The sequence below is a fragment of the Macrotis lagotis genome, chromosome 4 (genome assembly GCF_037893015.1).
Source record: "Macrotis lagotis isolate mMagLag1 chromosome 4, bilby.v1.9.chrom.fasta, whole genome shotgun sequence".
Taxonomy (NCBI): Eukaryota; Metazoa; Chordata; class Mammalia; order Peramelemorphia; family Peramelidae; genus Macrotis; species Macrotis lagotis.
This window is the reverse complement of record NC_133661.1, coordinates 29,085,534-29,109,723: the sequence shown is the minus strand read 5'-3', so window position 1 is coordinate 29,109,723 and position 24,190 is coordinate 29,085,534. Positions and strand designations below refer to the sequence as shown.

General features: G+C 37.5%; 1 protein-coding gene and 1 pseudogene across 2 annotated transcripts in view; both read left to right on the top strand.

Annotated features, from left to right (window-relative positions):
• The window catches only part of LOC141520652 (catenin alpha-3-like), a 1,797,877-nt gene that overhangs the window by 464,521 nt on the left and 1,309,166 nt on the right, over positions 1-24,190 (top strand). The gene's annotated exons all lie outside the window — the stretch shown is intronic.
• Positions 3,164-11,712, top strand: LOC141520651 (chloride intracellular channel protein 1 pseudogene; annotated as a pseudogene).

Genomic DNA, 24,190 nt, shown 5'->3' with positions numbered 1-24,190 from the left:
GCCCAAACTCACAGAGGTTTAAAATGTCTGATGCTGAATCTGAACTCAGTTCTTTCCGACTCCCAGTCCAGCAACCTTTCCACTATCAGAAGTGGTGCTACTTGAACTGAGGCTTGAAGAAAACCATGCATTCTAAATAGTAGAGATAAGGAGGGAACATCTCATGTTGTAAATTCCAGTCTTAGAGAGTTGTCCTGGGGGGGGGGGGGGTTGACTTGGACTCCACCTTATGGATTTTCATCTGACAACAATACTCATCTTTGGTGACACTGAATCATGTGAGTAAATTGTTATTGACATTCTCTCCAACACCTTTTTTGGGGTAATAATAAAGTTTGAGATGTTTTCCATGCCTTTGGCATCAACTCTTCCTTCAGCTAGCTTAGGAATCACTTCCCCAACACCCTCAAAATTATGTTGCCTCTAGCAAGGGTCTTCTTTGTGTGTGTGAACTTGTTCTGATCCAGAAGCTCTTCCCCTTGAATTAGTAATTTTTGGAGAATTTCTGGTTACTCGATGAAGGACAGTCACAGAAATCATCTTTAAAACATGTGTTAGTAATGGCTAAAATTTTAAGAAAGCAAAATTCTGAGAGAGGGGCAATAGTATAATTAACGCTTCTTTTGCATAATCATTGTGTTGAAAACATAAGTATGAGAAGACCTATTGGCCAAAATTGGTAGGGCCCAGTGGTGCTTTCCTTTGTGAAATCAGCAGGCAAAGGGACCTATGCTTTCTTCTTTAGCTCCTGCCTCTCTGCCCGACCTTGCTGTCTAAAAGTCTGCCTTCCTACCAAGCCCCAGTCATTGATTATTGGCTCACCTGGCTCAATATGATAAATTATTCCAGGAAAGGCATCTGTCAGCAAGGGCACAGTGATGTTGCTTATTCAGACCACTGTAGCTACGATAATATCGGCATCCTTTATCTGTGACGGCCACGGGCAGACCTTCCTGGCGGCACATACTCTTTGTCTGTGTGGTAGTTAAATTGGAGGGAATGTTTACAGCTAGGAAATAACATTTGGAGAGTCTACTGGAAGGTCAGTCCAGGTGAAATTGAAAAGTTGGTAAAGGCAAAAATCACTTTGAAGTTTGCAGAACTGTGTGTGTATATGGGTATATGTATATGTGTGTATCTATCATGCATGTATTATATAAGTATTATCCATGTAGGAATTGAATGCACAAATAGCTTTATAAATGAATATATTATATGTGTCTTCATGAATGCATATATGTGAAGATATGTGTGCATACCTTCACATGTGTTTATATATAGACATATATCTATCTGTATGTATAGACATATAAATCTGTGTGTGTGTGTGTGTGTGTGTGTGTGTAATTCTATGCATGTGTGTGTCTGATACCAATGTTTTGAATGTGCCAGAAAGAAATGTTTATTGATTTGGAGACATGATGGTAGGTTTAGGAAAACTTTAAGCTTTTCCCAATTTCATATGAACTTAGAGTCAGAGTTGGAAGTATCCTTTGTAACCAAAGGGTTCAACTGCTTCCTTTTATACTTGAAAAGAATCTGACAATGGTGCCATGCACTGATGTACTGTCCATTTTCTTTTGATTTCATTTCTTCAGAGGCAATGGAGGCTAAGTGACTTGACCAAAATCATATGGCTCTTGAGTGTCTGAAAGCTGGATTTGAACTCTTATCAGTCTTACTTCAGGGTCAGTAATCTACCACTTTAGTACCTAACTGCCCCTGCTTTTCATTTCTCCAGGTAAATAAAAGCAAAATTGGTGTGGAATCCTAGTCGTTTGGGCTGCTTTTCCTATCGAATCTCTGAGTGCTGGTAGCAGACCACATTTCTGGAGTATTTATTCTTCTAACAGTTTTAGAAATAAGTATACAACCAGAATTCAAGATGAAAGCTGTGGGGAGGGGGCAGCTAGGTGGCGCAGTGGATAGAGCACCAGCCTTGGAGTCAAGAGTACCTGGGTTCACATCTGATCTCAGACACTTAATAATGACCTAGCCGTGTGGCCTTGGCTAAGCCTCTTAACCTCATTGCTTTGAAAAATCTAAAAAAAAAAATTTGTGGGGAGAATGAAAAGATTTAGTTTGTGGAAGAAAAGAAATAGGCTTAACCAGATAATTGTCTAAGTATTTGAAGGATGTCACATGTCCTAGGGATTAGATTTCTTCTCTGTGACTTCAGAGAGCAGAATTAGAAACATTGGAAGGAAACTGTAGAGAGAAAGATCAGAGATGCTCAAAATGGAAGGGGCAACTTATGGGGTCTTCTTGATTGGAATTCTACAAACCAAAGCCAGCTAGTCTCTTCTCTAGTATATTATAAGGGGATTCTTGTTTAGACATGAACTAACTTGGGCCTCAGTTTCCTCCTCTTTAAAATGAGGCTATTGGATTGGATTCAATGACTTCCCAAAGTCCCCTCTGATTCGTTCTCTGATCCTATGAGTTTATGAGACCATAAGCCTATGTTTAAATGATAGCTGAGGTCTGTTAACAATGTGAGATTTTTTAGATTCTTGTTCTCGAGCATCATTAGATCATTACTGTACTTGGTCTGTGAGAAAATGGGTCATTTAAAATTTTTTAATGTGATCTTGCAGGAAGATTTTGCCTATCTTCTCTAATCCTTTTTAAACTGAAGGAGATGTTGCCATGTTACTAATGAGTCCCATATGCATTTCTAGCTTATACAAAAAAGCAATGATTTATGTTAATCACATTCCTAATTATGAATCACATCACATGTAGGTTTGGAGGAAATATAATGATTTCTTTGTAAATATGAAAGTAGTTTCAATTTAAAATTTATTATGTTCTTCTATATATTTGAGAATACCTTCTATGCTTCAGTGCTTTTTAAAGATGCATCCTGGGGCAGTTAGGTGGTATAGCAGATAGAGCACTGGCCCTGGAGTCAGGAGTACCTGACTTCAAATCTGGCCTCAGACACCTCATAACTACCTAGCTGTGTGACTTTGGGCAAGTCACTTAAATCATTGCCTTATAAAAACCAAAAAAATATAAAAAATAAAAAATAAAGATGCACCCTATTCCCTTCAGAGAGCTCAAGAAAATGTGTATTTTCCCTATTTTACAGATACAATCACAAGAAAAAATATGAATATGTGTATATATATACACCCATATGCCTATGTATATGTATATGTGTGTGTGTGTATATATATATATATATATATATATATATATATATATATACATTTGTATATTGGTGTAAACATAAAGACACCACAAATATCTGTCCATTTATAGATGTATGCAGATATACACAAATATATCCAAATATGCATATATGTGCACATACACACACATACACACACACACATAATCAGTTAGAAGACAGTAATCTGAGTGTCAGGTCTGGAGTTAGAAAAATCTATGTTCCTGATTTCAAATCTGGTCTCAGACACTTCCTAGCTGCTCAACCTCAGACAAATCACTTAATACTACTTGCCTCAGTTTCCTAATCTATAAAAATGTTCTGGAGAAGGAAATGGCCAAACACTCTGTACCTTTGTCAAGAAAACTGTAGAGTTGGACATGAGTGAAATGACTCAACAACTATATGTTTATATGATATATGTAATGTATCACATGCAATACTACACATATTCATACACATGTATGTGTGTGTGCATCTCATGACCCAACACCTGACAACTAATCTTGTATAGTCTACTTCCTATTCTTGGGGGAGAGGGCATTCTTGTTAGAGGGACTGAGTCAACAGTATTGGTTATAACCCAGTTAATCTTCATATTTGGGAAGGAAGAATGCAAATAATAGTTTCTAAATATCCAAGAAGTATAGCTTCTGGCTAACAGAAGGTTAATCTGAAACCCTTTCGTTTCACACCTTATTGAAAGTCTTTCCAAGATGCACAAATACACTTTGGTGTCTTATTACTTAAGAGACAGCATGGTCCAATGGATAGAGAGTGTAGATGAGTCAGGATATCCCACTTTCAAATCCTCCTGGATAAGTCATTTCCCTCAGTTTCTTCATCAGTATAATGAGAGTCTTGGATTTCATAATTTCTAACATCTCTTCTGGCTTTGAAATTGTGATCCAATGCTCCTCTGATCCTACTTCTAAAATGCACAATGTGTGACCAAAGGCAAGCCAAAATCTCAGGCAATTCCAAGTCTATAAAATCTGTAAATTAGTTGCCAATCTCCATGAGGAAGAGTTTCTCTTAAGGGGGATGAAAAGTCCAGTTCTAAAGGAAAAACAGCATACTATTAAGCTATACTGATAATTTAATTTATCTTTGAAGGCTTTTTGTGTTCCAGTATTTTTTGTAGTTAGTTGTAATTTTTAAACCAGTTTTATAGGGGGGTTGGGGAAGGATCTGGATCTAGCTGGGGTGTCTAAGTGGGTCTTTGTGTGTATGTATGTGTGTATGTATCTTGCTTGCTGAGCTAAGAGGAGCTGTTCCAAGTACATTTGGGAAGAAAACTCCCCAAACAACCCACCTTCCCTCCAACTCCAGTCCCTCCCAGTTCCCCTAATGCCTGCTGCTTCCTGGTCCCAGTCACAGCCATGGCTGAAGAGCAGGCACAGGCCTAGTTGTTTATCAAGGCTGGCAGTGATGGTGCCAAGATTGGAAACTGCCCCTTCTCCTAAAGACTTTTCATGGTGCTCTGGCTTAACGGTGTCATCTTCAATGTCACCACTGTAGACACCAAGAAGAGAACAGATACAGTACAAAAGTTGTGTCCTGGAGGTCAGCTCCCATTTTTACTCTATGGCAATGAAGTACACACACAGACACTAACAAAATTGAAGTGTTTCTGGAAGAGGTTCTGGATCCACCTAGGTATCCCAAGTTGGCAGCTAATAATCCAGAATCCAACACAGCTGGTCTAGATACCTTTGCCAAATTTTCTGCCTTCATAAAGGATTCAAACCCAGCACTCAGTACAAATTTGGAGAAGGGGATGATGAAAGCCCTGAAGGTTCTGGACAACTATCTGACAACACCTGAGGAGATTGATCAAACAAATGCAGAAGGTGCGGGTATCTCCCACAGAAAGTTCCGGATGGTGATGAACTCACATAGGCTGATTGCAGTCAACTGCCAAAACTCCACATTGTACAGGTTGTATGTAAGAAATATCAGGGATTTTCTATCCTGGAGGAGTTTTGAGGAGCCCAAAGATACCTGTGTAATGCTTATGCCAGAGAGGAATTTGCCTCTACCTGTCCAGATGCTGAGGAGATAGAGCTGGCCTATGAGCTAGTAGCTAAAGCCCTCCATTAACCATGGACAGCAATTTTTTCCTCTCCTCTTTTTCTTTCACAAATAAGACTGCCCAATGAACACATTTCAAGATGACCATTGACCACAGAATTTTCAAATAAAGGACAAGGAAGATTGGAGGGAAATGAGTGGAATTTTTTGAAGGAATGAAAATATTTCAATAATAAAACAGTTAAAATAAAAAAACAGTTTTATAGACTCTCTCTTCACTTCTTCCCTTTCTTTCCTACAGAAGCATACTTTATAAAAAAAGGAGATTTAAAAAAAATCAATAAAACCAATACACTGAAAAATTTGACATTATTTGCAATGTTTCACACTCATGTACTCTTATTTGCTTCTGTAAAAGTCAAGGGATGGAGTATTATTAGATCTCTTTTTTGGGGACAATCCTTTTATTATTTTTGTGGTGATTTACATGTCCTCTTGGCTTTGCTTACTTCACATCAGTTCATATAAGTCTTTCCATGCTTCTCTGTTTGCATTGTGCTTATTATTCCTTATAGCATTTTGATTACATTAAATACATGCCATTAAGATTCATGTATAGGATTACTAATTTTTAACATTACTTTTTTATCCCCAAGACTTATAAATAAGAACAATAAAGGAGATTGATCCCAGGGCAAATTCTAGACTTGTCTTTTAAAATAAGTTCCTCATGTCAACTTGGAATTTCCCAAAATGATGATTAAAGAGGGGAAAAGATCAAATTAAGAAATAAGTCTAGTTTAGCCATAATCCACCCAACTGGCACCAAGAAAATATGGTTGGTGAAAGGACATTTCCTTCCTTAGAATCTTAAAACTATGAGTTTCTCAAGAATGTTAATTATTTAGTTTTTAGTCTATCTTTATCCTTAGTGCAGTGCCTAGAAGATAGTAGGTCCTTTTTTGTTTATTTTATTTTTAATTTATGGAATAAAGCAAGTATCTTCACAACACAGCATATTAAAAAGATGATTGTATATGTAACTACAAATCTGCTATTGCTATTCTGTAGGTTCTTAATACATTTTAAAAAATTTGTTTAATTTGTTTACTTGATCAATTCTAGAGAAGGGAGAAGGAAAGTTTCTAACCTTGTAGGATCTTTTCCTTTCTGCCTCCCGCACTTTTGCTTTCTCTCTTTTCCCATTTTTTTCTCTTTCCCTGTTCTTCATATTGCTCCCTCCATCACCTTTTCATCCTTTTGCTTTCCCTTAACTCACAATAGCACTGCAATGAGTGATGGTTATAGTTTATTGCCAATGTGATAAAGAAATGACATTGTTTGGGGGCCTATACAAGGGTCATGACTGCCATCGGATTAACTTGTGCTGTCACATGTGGTAGGTCCCCTCCTGGGCATAGTGTCCCGGAGTCCACAGAGTCACAGAGTCTAAGCTGTGAAGTAGAACCCATGAAACCGAGAACTGGGTCTGGGGACTTTCCTTTCCCTCAGCCCCCTGAGTCATGTAGCTCCTTAGCAAGAATAGTAACTTCCTCCTTCCTCTTGGGGTTGTGACTTGAGCTGCTGCTCTCAGTTCATCAGGATTCGGGATGCTCATACTCAGTTCACCATGAGAACTGCTTCATTAGATATGAGTTGCACATCCCTTGGTCCTGAAAGAGCTGAGTCTTCCAAAATTGTATTTAATGGGCTGGATTTTGACTGGAAATTAGATCGGAATGCACTAATGCTTACCACAGCTGATGCTGCATCATCCCTGCTTTTCTTTTCTGAAGTCCCAACAAACAATGATCAATTTCTTAGGGTGGAAGTGAATACTTTCTATTAATGTGGACTTTTTTTTTAAGAGCAGTACATTTCCGACACATTAGGATGGCATATTGCTGGTAATATATCCTGTACATGGCCTCATCAGACCAATGTTCCTGTAATTCAGCAGGCCTTTTTCATATTATTGAAAAATCTTTGCCTTTCAGCTAAGGGAGTATTAAAATCCCAAACAGAAAGAGATCTGGTTAGGTTTCCATCACAATGCGTGCCGCCAGCATTTTAAAACAATAATTTCAAAAATGCAAACATGAAATCCAGATCATCAAATGATGTGAAAATGCTCTTTTGTTTGCTACGAAATACAGTGTTTATTGCTTACTGAGTATCAGACAAGATGAATTCAGCCACACAAAAGACAAAATTGACTCAAAAAGAAGCTAATGCACTTTGCAGAAGTCACGATTAACCCCTCTAGCCCCAAAATACACATAGTAATCAGATAAATTTAGGTACTGACTATACTTGTATCCTGGCAGCTAGAATGTCTGTTGCCTTTGTAAATAGAAACCTGTCAGTGCCAGCTCTGCAAATTGGTCCTAGACCAGAAGAGGGCTGACACATGGTGGACAAGTAAAGATTTTAAGGAAAATCAAAACTATGTCTACTGCATACCTGTGTGGACTTGGTTATCTTTATGGTGTAGTTTTGATTTTGTTATCAAAGCCTTGTGCTATACTCACTATTAGTTGTTATGGTTGTATTAGGTAAAATAGGTGCAGAGATTGTGATTTCATTAGGACTGAAAATTCCCTGGGTGGAAACTCCATCCAAACAAGATTGCAAGCCCATGTGTGTTTTAGTAAATAATTACTAGGAAGTTGCCTAAGGGATATAGAGAGTCGTTGATTTGCTGGGTCAAATGTTACTTGTGGATCTTTCTGACACTCTCCACCATTCCCATGGTCTTTGCTATTATCAGTTCTGTTTATTGGAATTGTTATGATAGATTAGTATTACTAATACTCAGTCTAAGTATTCTAATATAGTCTAAAGAGCACTGTGACTTGTAACCAGGCAGGGCAAAGTGTGTATGCTCTATGATCAAGGCTGTTATTGACCAATCCCCCTATGGCAATGAATAATTCTGATATTATCATCACTAATATTAATATTTTAATTAGTTTTAGTACTTGAATTATTAATTCTACTAATATTACTTTTTCTACTAATAGCATTTTTGGTACTACCTTTATTGTCACCATTATTAATTATAATTACTACCACTTTTATGAGAATTAAAAAGATAATAATTATAGCAGCTTTTATCCTTCATGCCACATGATACTATTCTTATCACTCTTTTATTATGACTGTTAGTATTGAAGATATTCATTTTTGTGGGTATTTCTATGGGGTAGAGACCCGTTAAGTTTTGGGAGAGTCCCTTTGGACTCTCCTCCTATTTCTTCTTCTTCTTCTTCTTCTTCTTCTTCTTCATATTTTTCTTTCTTCTTTTTCTTTTTTGTGTTCTTGCTGTCCTTGTTATTGTTCTCGATCTTGTTCTTCTTGTGCTTCTTCTTCCGCCTCCTCCTCCTCTTCAATATCTTTCTCCTCGTCCTTACATTAGATTGAGCTGAGCCTCACCTGGGAATCCTGTCCAATAACTTACTGGCTATGTGATCATTGCTAAATCATTTGACCTGCCTGAGCCTCAGTTTACTCATCTGTAAAATGGGGTTCATGATACTAATACTAGCAGTCCTGCAGTGAAGATGACGTGAGATAACTTAGGTTCTGTGTTTTGTAAGCTTTATGCTAAATAAATGATCACTCTATTTCCTCCTCTCCCCTGTTCCTAACTTCCCCTGCCCTTTGAGCATACAATGCCCCAATGTTACCTCCTTCATGGCCAGGGCCCTTAACCTTTTCTTGCTGTCTGGGTATGTCTTCCCACTACCTCAGGTGCACTGTCCCGATCTCTGATCCCTCCAGGCCTTGCTCTACTAGGAAAATCCTGAATGAAACCCAGCCATCACACACTCCAATAAGAGAAGGAACTGTTATTTTGAGTAAACTATTCATATGCTGGAGAATTCTGCTGGAGAAAATGCCTCCTCTACCAAAAATTACCTGCACTAGGTGGGATTCTCAGGGTCTGCTACAGGCTCACCGAGGTTGCACTTTGGAGGAGGGAGAGCTCCACTCAGCTTCCCATGTGAGCTTTGTGAAGGACAGGTCTGACTATGCTGCTGACCTACTCAATAGCCTCCAGTGCTTTTCTGACTTCAACGCCTTAATTATCCAACCTTTCCTACCTTGCAGGTCTCTTTACACCTGTTCTTTTACCACTGCCTTCCTTGCTGTTTCTCTCAATTCCATATTCACTGACCAGCGCCCATCCCTGGAATGTTCTCCTTCCTAGCTAACGGTCTTTGCTTTCTTCAAGTTTCATCTAAAATAGGAGCTTCTGCACAGAGCCTTTCACATGTCCAACCTAGATCTTGTATTTAACTTTTGCAAGGGCATGTGACTGCTTTTGCCTTTTTTTGTAACCTCCTGCACTTAGCATGGGGCCTGATTTGGCTTGGCTCTAAGCTTGACTTGACTTATAGCAGGCTCTTGTGGTACATTAGAAAGAAGGCTGTATCTTGAGTGCTAATCCTGACCCTGAAGCTTGCTAGCCTGGTTTCTTAGATAAATCCCTTCTCATCTGGTATTTCCTTTGGACATGTCTTGCTTTTATTTATCTGTGTTCATGTTTCCCTAGGGTGAAATGAAAGTACCCAAAGGACAATGGCACTTATTTTGAAGCATTGTGGTGTGCTATAAGGAGATCTGGCTCCAGAGTTAGGGTGTCTGAGTTCTTTCTTATAACTTGCTACCTGTGTGACCTTGGCAAAGTCACAACCTCTCTGGGCCTCAGTTTCCTCCTCTATAAAATGAGGGAGTTTGACTTTAGAGTGTCTGAGGTCCTTTCCGGCTCTGAACCTATGAATAATAGGTGCTTAATTATTACCTCTTGATTGGCCTTAATTGATATCTGCAGAGGTGCATTGACAGTGGTAGAAAAGATCTTTTGGGAAAACTCCAAAACAAAACCAAGCACATATTTTTTGGCCCTTGTAAAAAAAATAGAACATGATGAATAAGGCAGCAATATGCATGTCTTGGTTGGATCTTACAGACTGCAGTATTCTGATTCACACCCCCTCCCCCACTCCCATCATTTTTTCCCATTTGGTGTGTTTGAGTAAGAATCCAAATGAGGCTTGTTTGGGAATCATGGTTGTTTATGTGGATTTTAAAACATGGAGTCACTTTATTTGGCCCAGCAGAGAAATCATTTCCTCTACTCTGCTGCTTCTTTTTCTTCTATGGTGTGTCAATGAACAAGGAAGCTGAAGTCTGGGGATTTTCTTTCCCTCCTAAAATGCTCATTGCTATGCAGGAAGATGTGTTGGAGTCTGGAGTCCTCTTCATTTTAAAGATATCTTTCCAGCAGTTTGATTGCTCCTTATAGAGACTGGAAACTGCCTTTGGGTTTGGAGGGCACTGAAACACAGAACAGTTTGGGTAGTGGAGAACATTTTAAGCAATAGAGGCAGGGCATTCATAAGGGGATTCATAAGCACATGGGGACTTTTTCTATTCTATCATTTAATTTCATTTTTGACCTTGAGAAGTCCCTTGAATTAGTCTTTACTCACTGGAAAGAAGATACTCTGTTCATTTAAAATCTACACTGAAAGAAATGAACCCTTCACTGTAATAATCCATATGTTTTATGGTGAGGAAACCAAATCTCCAAGGGTATAGAGAATGGTATAGAGAACATTATGGTGTAGTAGTATAGTATAGTATAGTATAGGGAGCTATAACTAGGGTGAAGTTACCTAGACTTGGATCCTGGGGAGCTGCTATTTAGAGGGTGCTTATGATACCAAAAGGGACATCTCAGTTGAACTCCTCCTTATATACAGGCCCCCCCTTTGTGACTGTAGCTTCATTCTAGGTTATGATTTTGCTGATAATTGTCCTCAGAGGTAGGTGTACTCAAAAGTGAGTTACAACTCCTTATCATCATTCCTCCACCCTTTGCCCCAAATGTAAGTGTTCCTTAGTTATAACTCTGGTCTAGGATATGCTATTCCAAATTAGAGACATTCTCCATTTCAGTGCATAAGGAAGGATCCTTAAGAACTTATTTTTGATCCATCCACCTTGGGTTAATCCTTTGCTTCAAGGGATAAATCTTGTACATGATTGATTAAGGAAGAAGGAAGGTTCTTTTTTAGTAGTTATTTGGATGACAAATAAAGACGTGATCAAAAAGTCCACTGAATTTGTTTAATCATTACAGACTCATTTTTAGCAAAAATATATATCTCATTCTGCTTGTAGAAAATCAATACAACCAGAAAGGACAATGTTCAATGTTAGAAAGGATGTGGGAAATCCAGGACACTGATACATTGTTGGTGAGTTGTGAACTCATCCAACCTTTCTGGAGAACAATTTGGAATTACACCCAAAGGACAGTAAAAATGTGCATACCCTTTAATATGGTAATACTACCACTGAGTCTATACCCTAAAGAGATCATGAAAAAGGGTAAAAACTTCACTTCTACAAAAATATTCCTAGCAACCCTGTTTGTAGTAGCAAAGAATTGGAAATCTAGTGAATGTCCACCAATTGGGGAATGGCTAAACAAATTGGGGAATGGCTAAACAAATTGTGATATATATGTATATATATATATATATGTACATATATATATAATGTTCCATAACATATATATATATATGTTATGGAACATTATTATTCTATTAGAAACCAAGAGGGATGGGATTTTAGAGAAGACTGGCAGGATTTGCATGAACTGGTGTTGAGAGAGATGACTAGAACCAGAAGAATATTGTACACCCTAACAGCTACATGGAGGTGATGATCAATCTTAATGGACTTACTCAATCCATCAATGCTATAATCAGGAACCATTTTAGAGTGCCTATGATGGAGAATGCCATCTATATCCAGAGAAAGGACTATGGAGTTTGAACAAAAACCAAAGTCTATTACTTTCAATTTTTTTAAAAAAAAAGTATCTTCTGTACCTACATAATTTTGCCATCTCTAATATTTTATTTTTTCCTCAAGGATATGATTTCTCTCTCAACACATTCAATTTCAATCAAAGTGTAGTATGGGTACAATATAAAGATTATCAGATTGCCTTCTGTGGGGGGGGGGGGGAGGAAGGGAGGAAAGGAATGGTGGGGGAAAAATTGTAAAATTCAAAACCTTACAAAAAATGATAGGTAGAAACTATTATAATATAACATTAGAAAACAAATAAAATATTAATAAATTAAAAAAGAAAATTAATGAAGAGCTTAAGAGTCCTTGTATATGATCTTTTCAATGGCATCAGATATAATTCCATCAGTTCCCTTAGATTGAGTGGCATTCTTTCCCTCTCCAGGGAAGAGGTCACAGGGTCATAGGATCATAGATCTAGAGATTGAAGGGTCTTCAGAAGGCATCTAATTAAGCCCCTTCATTTTACATATAACGAAACTGAGGATATAGAAAGGTAAATGAATTATTCAGAGTTAAGCAGGTTGTAATTATCTGAGGTGTAATTTCAATTCAGAATCTTTGCCTCTCGAGCTCCTTAACTTTCTACAAAACTACTTGGGAACTGTACTGACTCCTTTAACTTTTGTGAATATGGTCTTGTCATTATAGCATGATGTAGTAGATAGAGTGACTAAGGTAGACTTGGGCTCAAAAACCTGCCTCTGGCAGTTATAATTCTATGACCTTGAAATCACAATCTTTCAGAACCTTAGTTTGTTGATCTGTTAAAGGGGAAAAATAATACCTATGGTATGTACCTCATAGTAATGCTGTGAGGATCACAACATTTTGCAAATGTTAAAGTGCTACCTAAACATGAATAATAAAAAATGATTGTTGGTGAGTTGTGAACTTATCTATACATGCTTTCGCCCCTTGTAAGAGATGGAATTAAATTTGCTGATGCTTAAAAAAAATCAACATGATTGATAGCATATTTGCACTTGACTGACTGCTAATGAATTCTCATTCAACATGTGTTTGCTTCTGCTAATTATTAATTGTATTTATTCATTCTCATATTCTGTAGGGTTCAGATAAAATTATCTTAGAACAATGCATTTATTATCTTACTTTTATTCCTTTTTGTTTAATGTTGGTCAAAATAGAGGCCAAGTCAATAAAATGGTGGCATTTTGTAGCTGAACATGAGCACTGAGGTGTCAAGATAAACTTCTGTAGACTCACTGAAAACATTTTGGGGACATTTCTAATAACAAACAGGATGATCAGTGTTATTTGTGCTTAATTCTTTCACCATGTGATCTTGAGTTTTTCTCTTGGTCTCTGTGTTTTGTTAGATTTTTGGAGTATGTAGTTTGGAGATTGAGTATTCACTATGTGGATTTTCATACAGTCCTGTCCTTAATTTTTATGATTTAGTGTTATGGTCAGATTATCATGGGCAACTACTATTTTCTTTTTCCCACCAGTATTTATTTCCACTATTTTACAGTTAATTTGTTGAATGCTCTGAAAGAAATGGATGCATTTACAGAATGGGAATTTAGGAAGGACAAGCAAGTTGTGTCTTTACTGTCCAAGGCATTTCAAAAGGCCTACAAGTTAAGGACAAATTGTTAATCCACATTAGAGGCTCATGAAATCAAAGAGGGATTTACAACTAGGAAAAAACCTTAGAGTTCATCATCTGGACTTAGAGATCATTTTAGTGATCAGGCTGGAAGTTCATGAAGAGTGAATGACTTACCCAAGGTCATTTAGGTAGTAGGTGGGAGAATTAGGATTTGTATCCATTTCCTTTGATGCTACATCCATATAGGGGATTGACTCCACTTCCCCAGTACCACATTGTTTTACAGTGACAAAATTCCCTACATCAATGAAATTAAAAATGCAGACCAAATAAGATTACTATTATTAAAGAGAAAATGTTCCACTATGAAGCAGTGACCATCATTCCTTTTTTTTGGAATCCATGGAGGGGAAGGAGGTGGTGTTACTAATTTTCTGTGTTTTATCATGGAATAGCAAGTGAAATATTCTTTAGGATAAAGTTGATGTATTCCAGAGGTCTATACATGCTTTTGCCCCTTGTAGGAGATGGAATTAAATTTGCTGATGCTTAAAAAAAATCAACATGATTGATAGCATATTTACACTTGACTGACTGCTAATGAATTCTCATTCAACATTTGTTTGCTTTTGCTAAAATTATACATAAAGCAAACTTAGAAAACAGCCTGGAGCTACCAAAAGTCCTAGAAAGGGAAACTTAATTGTCACATCTCTGATATATGAACCATTCTATGCTGTGTATTTTTCTTTTCAGGTGGAGCTTCACAAACTCCTTAGCCCATCTTATTAATATAGACATGAAAAAATTGAGACTAGCAGAAATTTTCATCCTTCTCACCTAATAACTCAAAGTAAGGCCTCCCATGCTTAAGATAAGGCTTAATGCTTGTATTGGGACTGTTTTTATTATGACATTATATTTTAAAGATCTAGCAGAAAGGGTGCCTTCCTGAGAGGTAGGAAAACTGAGTTCTTTTTGTTGGCAGCAATAAAGGAGCAATTAGATTGGGGTTGTCTTGGTCTGGAGAAGAGTTGTGGGGTGGAGGGATTAGTGGCAACAGTGATAATGAAGAATAATAAAGAATCAGGAATAAGAAAAGCTAGATAGGAGGCCATAACTGGATGAAAAACTTCAGTTTTTCATCAAGGAAGTAGAATATTTATGAGTGATGGGGAGATCAAATGTATGACTATCTTTAGTTGCTATGAAGTGAGGGAAATAAGACATAGGAGTCGACTAGACTAAAGAATCAGGAGGTAAAAGGGGGGGGGAATCAGATGTTTGAGGGAAAATCAGCATGAAGATTAAAGCATGAACTCTTTTGGAAAGTAATGGATTCTCCCTTATTGGTGTTCTCCAAGTGAAGCCAGGGATGAACAATTATTGAGGGTGTTATAGAAAAAAAAATTTTTTAAGGTACAGGTTTATCTAAATGACCTCTCTTGATCTTTATCCACCTCAGCAGGTGATCAGCCACAATAATAGGAGTGCTTTTATTATGGTCTTCCTCTCTCTTTCATATTTTTCCAATGGGCAAAAGAACTAATTATCATTGTTATCATCATCATCATCATCTTCACCAAGAACTTCACAAAGTTCTTTCCTCATCCTTATGTAGTAGGCACTGTAAGCATGATTTCCTTGTTTAAAAGATAAAGGAGGGGCAGCTAGGTGGCGCAGTGGATAAAGCACCAGCCCTGGAGTCAGGAGTACCTGGGTTCAAATCCAGTCTCAGACACTTAATAATTACCTAGCTGTGTGGCCTTGGGCAAGCCACTTAACCCCATTGCCTTGCAAAAAAAACCTAAAAAAAAGATGAAGGAGACTGGGAGGTAATAAAGAAGAATCTTGCATATTATAAATATGGACATTCTCAAGAATCTTAGTTCTAAGCTTTAATACACTCATTTCTGCAAATGCACATATGTAAATATATATATAAATATATGTACATACACACACAGATAGATGAGTCTGTGTGTGTGTAAAGGATGAAGTTTTACAATAATTAAATGTCAGCTTTTTAATGAGCATTGGTAAAATAATTCTTTTTGAATAGCTATCCACACTAGAATGAGGGGAAAGTGAAATTTATATCACTATTTTTTGGAATTTGTTTTTAATAGGAGAAAAAGACTAAATGTGTTTCTTATTTGGCTCTTCTGTGAGTTTATCTCATTTTCTCAAAAACTTGCCATTTCCAAATTACATTGACATAAGTGCTTACCTTTCTATGTATCCCTTCTTTCCTTTTTCTAATGTGTTGTTGATGAAGCAGTCCAAAATGAAGACCTTATTCCTTTGTCCACTTTACCCCTGCATTCCATTTCCATTTTATGTTTTGTCTCTCTCTAGTAGAATATAAATTCTTTGAAATTAATAATAGTCCCGGGGTGGCTAGGTGGTGCAGTGGATAGAGCACTGGCCTTGGAGTCTGGAGTATCTGAGTTCAAATCTGGCCTCAGACACTTAATAATTACCTAGCTATGTGACCTTGGGTAAGCCACTTAACCCCACTGCCTTGCTAAAACTAAAAAAGAAAAAGCAAAAAACCTTAAAAAAAACCCTAAAAAAGAAAGTAGAAATAGTCTTATTTTTATATCCTATGAGCTTAGCACAGTAGGAGGATATTTAAAAAATGCACCCCCCCCACACTCTCTTAGGACTCCCAATAACATTATAAAACTTCAAATTGCATAGAAGTTTCCATTGTTCATTGGTGGAATGACTTTATGTCAATAAAATCATAGATCCACATTTACTCCTTATTCTAGTAGATACTTAATAGCTATTTATTTAATGAAAAATCAGAGGTGACAACATTGTAAGGAATTAGAATTTGCCTAGACTTCTAAAATTCACACCATACTGTTTTCCATAATAGAGGACTGACATCTTTAACTTTCTTGGAAGCAGGATGAATCTTTTTTTCTTTTCCTAAGGCTCATGATCCCCAGATTTGAGGTAGATGAGAACTGTTCATTAAGAAGTCCTTGACATGACAGTAAAATCTTTGAGTAGAGTGCTGGAAGGGGTGTTGCTATTGATTATATTTTTCTTCTGGCTGAATTTCCAACAAAGAAGATTATGGCTGAGATGGGTGTTTATTTTTAATTTTTTTTTTATTTTTCCTTTGGCAAGAGGTAGCTAGTTTGGATATCTACTACATAAGGGCTCAGGGTTTAATAGTGGACAAGTGATTACTTTACTAATTAAAGGTCCCAGCTACCCAATCCATTTATTAAATACCTACTACATGTCACCAAAGAAACATAAGAGCAAAAAATAGATTATGCTGTTTATATAGTGAAAGAATTTTGCTGTTTATTTCAGTCATGTTTGATTCTTTGTGACCCCATTTGGGATTTTCTTCACAAAAATTCCTTTACCTTATTCTACAGATGAGAAATTGGTGAAAGCACTTAAGTGACTTGCACAGCTAGTAAATCTCAAAGGTCAGATAAATGGGAGCAAGAATAACAAGTGGGAAAGTCATATCCTCAAGTTGTCAGAAGAAATTAAGTCCTTCCGTGCATAGCAAAAGCGCAATGACAAATTTTGGGGAGGACATGGATGATAATCACATCTACTGATTGGATATTGATAGCTTGCACTTGGCATCAATGGAGTATTTAATTATACAAAAAACATTGTGCTGTGCCTTGGGAAACAATAGAATTGATATGTTACATTGCATTATTTTGGTTGGTTTGTATGATCTGCTTTGATTAATATGTCTGAGCTCCTTCACAATAATCTTTTTTGAAATTCCTAGTGATAATGACTTAATAGTGAATTACTATTCAGGTTCACTATTCAGGTTTCATTGAAGGTCCCTGCCTTCAAGGAAATTGTATATCTCCCTACCCACCCCCAATACCCAGCATCAGGAATCAATGGGAATTTCTATGTCCTATTAAAGTAAAATGGGAAGGATCTTGGAAGTTCTAGGTTCCAACCTAGCTCCAGGATAAGATTTACAGTTGATTTAGATACAGATTGCATCTCCCTCCATATTTTCCTCCTTTATTCAGGACTTTCTTAGATCATCTTGCTTAGTTGTCAGACTATTTACTGGACAGATGTCTGCTTAGATCTGCCCACTCTTCCCTGAAAGGCAATAACTACCCCAGTAGCCATTAGCACATGAGGAAATTTGAGTAATTTCATATGGCGCACATTAATTTGCTTCTGTTGATTATTTCACATAATGTAGCAAGTGTTTGCTTCAGAAGACTGCAAGTAAAATAGACATCCACCAGGCCTCCGCTGCTCCCAATACCTCTGAAGTCATCCAAAGTTGCATCAGGGCTCTTCTGAGTCATTAATAAGTATATTGAACACCTGTGTGGGCTCCATCCCTTAGGCAGCTCATTATTAACCTAATTGCACAGCTCCATGGTATTTCATTTAACCTTGATTTTATGACCATTCAGTTGTTTCCAACTGTGAGTCTCTCAAATTGATGATGAGACTTTCCCTTTCCCCTTGTGATTCCTTAATGGCATTTGACAATTTTTTTTTTGAAGGCAATTGAGTGGAGGGTGAAGGGATGGAATTCTCTAAATGAGGAAATCACCTGGCTTGCTTTCTTTGAAACATTTTAAAGACCTCATTTTATGTTCAAAAGACATTCTTCTCTACCATAATCTTGGTCAACCTGAAGTCTGATCTGCAATGCTCCTGCTTTTACATAAATCATTTTCACTGAAGCAGGTTTGGAAGACCAGTGGTTATCTCCTATTTCAGTACCTTTCCATAGACTATTCCCTTCACCTGGAATGCAATTGCTCATTCCTTCTGCCCCTGAGAACTTCTAGTTTACTTCCAGGTCATCTCTGATGCCACCTTCTGAACATCTTAATCATTAGCTCTTTTGTCCTATGGCTTCAATGATTCCCTAAATCCTTATGGATTTACCTGTTGTCTCCTCTTGGTGGAAAGCAAGTTGCCTGGGGACAAGAAGAGTTTGAGACTTGGCTAATTCTCTTACTAGAATCTTGTATATCGCCTTTTGTTCCCTTTTTGTTGTTCAGACTCCACCCCCTCCCCATTTAGTAGTACTTTATTTTTATCCAAATACATGTGAAGATAGATTGCAAGATTCACTTTTCTAAGATCTAAATTCCAAATTTTTGTCCCTCCCTCCCTTCTTCCTCTTCCCTCTCCCCAAGACAGGAAGCAATCTTACATATTTTGTCATACTTTTGATCTCATTGATGGGGGGAGAAGCTGCTTGGAAATTACCTCCACTAATGCAGATGATGAAGATGATAATAATGATGTATTCCTTCATTCTCAAAGAAGACCATGATATTAGGGAGGTGATACCATGACAAGCACAGGTTTAGGGTGGGGAGGGCTTTGCTAAGTCACCAGCCTCACTGTATCCTCCACAGCCACGTGTATACAGTGGTCAGATATGAATCAGGACAACTGGAGATGACCCTGGATGTAAGGCCATCAGGGTTGGGTGACTTGCTCAAGGTTGCACAGCTAGTAAAGTCAAGTGTTTGAGGCTAAATTCGAACTCTGGTCCTCCTGACTCTGGGACCAGTGTTTCAAAGTCAGGAGGATTGGAATTCAAATGTGACCTCAGATACTTGATACTTATTAGCTGTGCGACCTTGGTCAAGTCACTTAACCCCTTGCCCCACAAAAACTAATGCAGAACATCTGGATGGCACAATGGGTAATCAAGTGTGGGCTTGGAATGGGGAAGACAACTTCATAAGTTCAAATGTGGCCTCAGATACTTATTAGCTGTTTGATATTACATAACTATTTTTACCTCATCTGTAAAATGAAGGAAATAGCAAACCACGGTATGTTCACTAAGAAAACCCCAAATAGTGTCATGGAAAGGATTGAAATGACTCAACAACAAAGCAGAACAGCAATTCATCTATATATGCTACTCTTAGAGAGTACCTGAGAGATTAAGTGGTAAATCTAGCTAGTATGTGCCAGAGGTCTTGAGCCAGTATTGAGCCTAGGTCTTCCTCAGTTGGTCAACCTGCATTGATTAAGCATCTACAATAACATAGGGCCAGACACAACCTTCAAAGGAATCTTTCCCTATGTGCATTGTGTTGGACTTGAAGCCACAAAGGTAAAAATGAAACAATTACTGACCTCAAATAATTTGCATTCAGTTGGTGAAAATGGTGCATATCAATGTAAATATGAATAAAATTGATAAAATAAATGTTGAGGGAGGCCATGGGGAACATGAAGTACTGGCAGTCAATTAGAGGCGTCAGAAAGGACCTGGCGTAGGAGGCAGTGTTTCACCTGAACTTCAAAGGACTGTGGGGATAAGAAGAGCTGATAGGGAGGTGGAAACACAATCTAAGCACGGAGGACAGCTACAGCAAAAGTAGGGAGGTGGGAGATGGGATACATGTGGGATAAGCTGCAAGGTCAGTGTGACTAGCATGGACAGTGTATGAAATGGAGCAAACTATAGTAGTATTTTTGCAAATGTAAGTTATGAAGGACTTTTAAAGGTCAAACAGAGAAATTTGTATTTGATCCTATAGGTAATTGGGAGTCATTGAAGTTTATTGAGTAGGGTTAGACCTGTGGTGTTTCAGCCCTTGAACTTCCCCTTGAGCAGTTCTATGGAGGATAGCAGAGAGGAAAAAGACAAGAATAAAGAAGATCAATCAGGAAACTGTTCCAGTATTTGTGAGAGGTATCAGCATTGGGGAGATGGTACAGTGGATAGAACACTGGATCTGAGTTTCAGTTTGATATCAAACGCTTAGAAGCTGGATATCTCTCAGCAAGTGCACTTAAACCTCAGTTTCTTCTGCTCTATCATGGGGATGATATCAGTAGGTACTTTTCAGGGTTGCTGTGAGGGTCAAATGAGATAATATTTGGAAAACATAGTGCCTGCACATAGCTAGCACCATATAAATGGTTATTTCTTTTCCCCCTTCCTCCAGAGATTTAGAACTGGGTAGTATCTCTTACCTTCTCCAACCCCCTCTCTTATAGATGGGGAAACTGAGGCCTAAAAAATTAAATGGGATTCATATTTTGGTCTTCCGGACTCCCAACTCTATATCATGATCTCCAGCATCACTCTTTAGAAGATGATAGTGAGTGATTCTCCATCTTTGAACAACATAGGTTCATAAGAAATGTTTGCTGGATTATTTTTCTACGCCTCTTCCAACCCCCAGCTTCAAGTGGGAACTCCTTGAATCCAAGGGCAATATTGGCTTCTATCTTTAGGTTACCAAATCCTAGTGCATAAAAAAATGTGAATTGGATTGAGCTACATTTGATATTCCTCACTATCTCTTATGGACAATTTGAACGACTCCTTTGTCTTTGGGAAGATTGGTTCAGTTTCTATGTCTGATTTAATCCAAAAAGATGAAGGGTATTCCAATGCCACTGGAAAACTAGTATCCAGTGGAATGGCCGGGCCCTACTTTTTATAGTAAATTCCTCCTTGGGAATGTCGGAAGCATTTCAGGAGAAACAGTAAATCTTTCAGGTTGATGATTCATCTGCTTTAGGGAAAAGTGTTTTATCCTGGCACATATTCAAATGCAATTTAAGACGTTTAGTAAATTATCACACCGGGGCAGGAAATCTAGTTAATGCAACTCTAGAGGTTATGCCTAGGGAACTGCTCACTTATTCTGGAAGAGCTGGCTTATTGTTCTGCATCACATTGAGGGGAGAAAGAGGGGAAAAAATAATGAAAGTATGACGAAATACTTACCAAGAAGAGCAATGGTGAGCCTGGGGTCATTGACCCAGAGCTTGAAGGAGCCTCATAGTCCAACCCTTTAATTTTAGAGGGCAAGATTCTGAGACTTAGAGAAAGCAGTGATTTATCTAAGATCATACAGCTTATAAATGGTAGAACTGGAATTTATATTCAAGTCCTCTGAATTAATCTCCCAGATCATGGGACCTAAGAATAGGAAGAAACCTTAGTGACTGTCCAGCTCAACTTTTTAATTTTACAGATGGGAAAAGTAAGAGCCAGAGCAGCATAAAATCTTTGAGATGAAAAATTAAGTGACTTGCCCAAGGTCATCTAGTTTTTTATTGACAGAACTGGAACTGGAACTTGGTTGCTTAATTTCTAATCCTGTGGTGGTTGTACTCTGTCCCAACAACACCCTGTTAATTAAACAGATAAAATTAGAGACACAGATGAGTCATAACATAATGCCTAAAGACGAAGACACAAAAGAAACTGCTCTAGAGATGTTCATTTGAAATTTTTTAAAGGGTCGATGTCAAATATAATTTTTCCAAAAGAAAAAACATAACAACTGATTAAAACAGCAGTGATAGTGGCTTACATGTTCAAATCTGTCCTTTGAACATGAATACTTACCCAAGCGTTATTCCCTTCTACTCTTCTCTGTATCTCCTCTTCTGATTTTATAGGAGCATAGATTTAGAGATGAAGAGATCAGGAATGTATGACTCTTGGTTCTTGTCCCCCTCTCCCCATCCCATTTTATGAATGCATAAACTGAGGCCAATGGAGAGTCCTTGTCATGGGAGAATTGATTGAGGGCATTGGATATGTTTAGCCTTGAGAACAGTCAGACATCACAGGGCAGATAGTTGTCTTCAAGTACTGAAAAGACTCTCATATGCATGGAGAGATTAGATTATCCCAGAAAACAAAATAAGAAGCAGTGGCCAGAAGATAGAAAGAGACCTATTATAAGGTAAAAATTTCCCCTGATTAGAACTGTCCCAAAATGGAAAAGGCTTTCTGGAAAGGTGTTCAATTCTACCTCCATGGAACAGATTCAAGCAGAACCTGAATGACTACTTGTTAAGTGTGAAATAATGGGAATTCCTTTTGGGAACAGGTTGGAATCCATGGCAGTTGAAGTCTCTTCCATCTCTCAAATTTTGTTATTCTGTGATTCCTTTTAAAAAAAAAACAGCTTAATACCTTTCCTTTAAATTCATTGGGATCCCTTTGGGATAATCTAGGCTTAAGGAAGTTATTGTTCAGTCAATTGTCTGAATCAACTGACCTTTGATGCTACTTGGGTAGGGATGTAGTCTGTATTTGAAAGAATTTAAGCTTGACTCTTCAAACCAAGGTAACCATAAATGCTAACCTAATAATGACCTATTTTTGGCTGAAGGAATCTGGTATTATTAAACTAAATTTTATTTTGGTACAAAACCTGGAATTTCATCTATGGGGAACATCTAATATGAGTTGGAGGTCACATACTTTGGTGTAATTCATAATCTGAGTTTCCTCTAAGGTTAACTGACTTGCCCATAGTCACCCAACTGGTACAGGTCATAATGTATAGAATGTGAATCTCTCTCTCTCTCTCTCTCTCTCTCTCTCTCTCTCTCTCTCTCTCTCAATATGTTGACTCTTTTAAGATACCTATTTTCAAGTCTAAATGTTTCTGAGATATTTTCTGAGAGGTTAGAATCTTCTAGAACCAGGGATGGCCTAGGAGTCAGTTAAATTTGATCATAATATTTCAGCAAGAATTTTCTGCTGGTCTACACCAATCAAAACCTTTAGAATGTAAAAGTTAAGATCTACAGGGAATTTGGCTAAAACCTTTTACTTTTAGGGTAGTTTTGTTTCCAAACGAAATGTTATCATTGTATACATTGGTTTACAACAAGACTAAGTAGGAGCATGGAAATGAAAACTTATTTTCTACTTGGAGATTCTCTGGGATTTCTTTGTCTATTCTCCACCTCCTTCCTGCTCCCCTGGAGTGAGTTTATCACTTGACTTCACTGTATTTGTTCATAAGACATCTCCATTTCCCCCAAGTGTATCCACCCCAAGGAAGTTATTTCTAGAACTCAGACTTTGCCATAGTATTGAAATGTAATTTTAAACCATGCCACAGTGCAATTTAGAAGTGAATTATGAATCTAGGGTTTTCATATTCATATGAAATATTAGCTTATTTAAGTAGTATATAAATTTACTCAGTGCATAATCCATGTGTTTTACTATTTCTTTAATCTACCAAGAAACCCAGATGCTAATTGGGTCTGGAATTCAAGTTTTTAATGTAAATAGCCCTCACTTTTCTCTTCTCACTTTTAATCCACTCTAAATTTTCAAGAGCATTCATCATTTCCTTCTTGCTGTCCTCAAGGAGTAATGGGGCACCAGGACTCTCAACCAAGGACTGTGGATTTGCATACCAAGTGGGTATTTTTATATTTTAAATCTGTCTCTGTTGTATGGCTCATAAATCTGTCAGTGCCTTAAGTTCAAACAGTATAAATACACCAAGGGAAGCTACATATGAACGAATGGACTCTTTCATTATTATGAATAAAATGTAATTCTATTTTTCCTTTAGATGAAATGTTTATTACCCAAGACCAAAGTTCCATGTGATTTTCAAATTTGATTCAAAACTTAAATATAGGAACTCATTCTGAGGTGTCTGTTGACATGCATTACCCATTTCATTAGCATGAAACTGTTGAAACAAATATAAATATCACAGATAAGA